Source organism: Gavialis gangeticus, unplaced genomic scaffold (genome assembly GCF_001723915.1).
Source record: "Gavialis gangeticus isolate Ggan-Ray unplaced genomic scaffold, GavGan_comp1, whole genome shotgun sequence".
NCBI classification, from domain to species: domain Eukaryota; kingdom Metazoa; phylum Chordata; order Crocodylia; family Gavialidae; genus Gavialis; species Gavialis gangeticus.
In genome coordinates, this window is record NW_017729004.1 from 24,353,624 (window position 1) to 24,354,833 (window position 1,210).

General features: G+C 35.7%; 1 protein-coding gene across 2 annotated transcripts in view; it reads left to right on the forward strand.

Annotated features, from left to right (window-relative positions):
- Positions 1-1,210, forward strand: part of WDR37 (WD repeat domain 37) — a 95,380-nt gene that overhangs the window by 43,389 nt on the left and 50,781 nt on the right. The window lies entirely within an intron of this gene.

Here is a 1,210-nt window from a genome sequence, read left to right on the forward strand (position 1 = left end):
AGCAGGCATTTTTAAAATCTAAATTGCCCTCTAGTGGAGAAGAAAGGAAATTGAATTCAGCAGGCTTGAGTTTTGTCCCTTGTAGGCAGAATAGTGCAAAAGATGAAATCTTTTACTTTCATGGTACATAAAACAGCCTAAGTGTTTTCTTGTACATAGTTAACTTAAGAAATACCAGGTCTTAATTTTTATTTATTTATTTATTTATTTATTTTTTACTGAAGGATAGGAGAACTGGGGAAGTTGACTTCGAGGAATTTATATTGGACTGTAGTTTCCTTGTACCATGGAGAGGTTTAGTTATACTGTTCATAGCTTTGAATGACTTGTTTAAAAACAATTTAACTTGGATTTTAGTTAAAAGTTTTTTTTTTTAACCCTGTTTTTGAAAGATTTAAACAGTGCTTCTCCTTTAACTGAAGTCTTGAAATATTCAGCTTTGGTTTGTGTCCCATTAGTTTTCACAATAGTGAGACTTCGGTTTTTGCTGAAAGATGGGGATGTTAACTTTGATAGGCCTTGGAGAAAGGCTGATTGGTCCATTTGTTTTAAGGTGGGTTTTGAATGAAGGGTTTAGGGGACCTGCAAAGTGAAAAGGACTGTGTGAGGAAAGATACATGGGGAACGGTGGTACAGAAGACATGGCATGGTAGAGTAGATTGCTGTAAAAGAATATGAAGCTTCTGACCTGAAGGAAGTTGGTAGAATATTTCAGAGGAGCAGTGGTGGTAGCCAGGTGGCAGATGAACTTGATTTCAGCCATGATAGGTAGCTAGGCTTAAACAGAAGAATATAGGAAGCAAGCATTTGGAGAAAAAGAATTATTGACATTTTGAATTGAATTATTTATTTACTTGTTAGCATGGAGGAAAAAGGGAAAGATAAGTAGGTTGACATTAAAATTATAAACTTGTGCATTTGGAAAGGAGGGTGATTTCAAAGGCTGTAGAAAGGAGAAGAAGAAAGTGGACTTTGTTTTCAGTTGAGCTTAACATAAGATTGGTTCCGCTTCTGTGTTTTTCCCCCTGCCTGTTCATTTTGGAAAATTATCTATGACAAAGAAGATAGATTTCTAGTTAACTTGTAGGGTTTTTTTGTATTATAGAAAGGCTGCATTGCTTTGCTTACAAGCCTTGCCAGAGGATATTCTTGTAAAAATACTTTCATTAAGAATTTAGATAGACCAGACCAAATTAACCCCCCCCCCCCC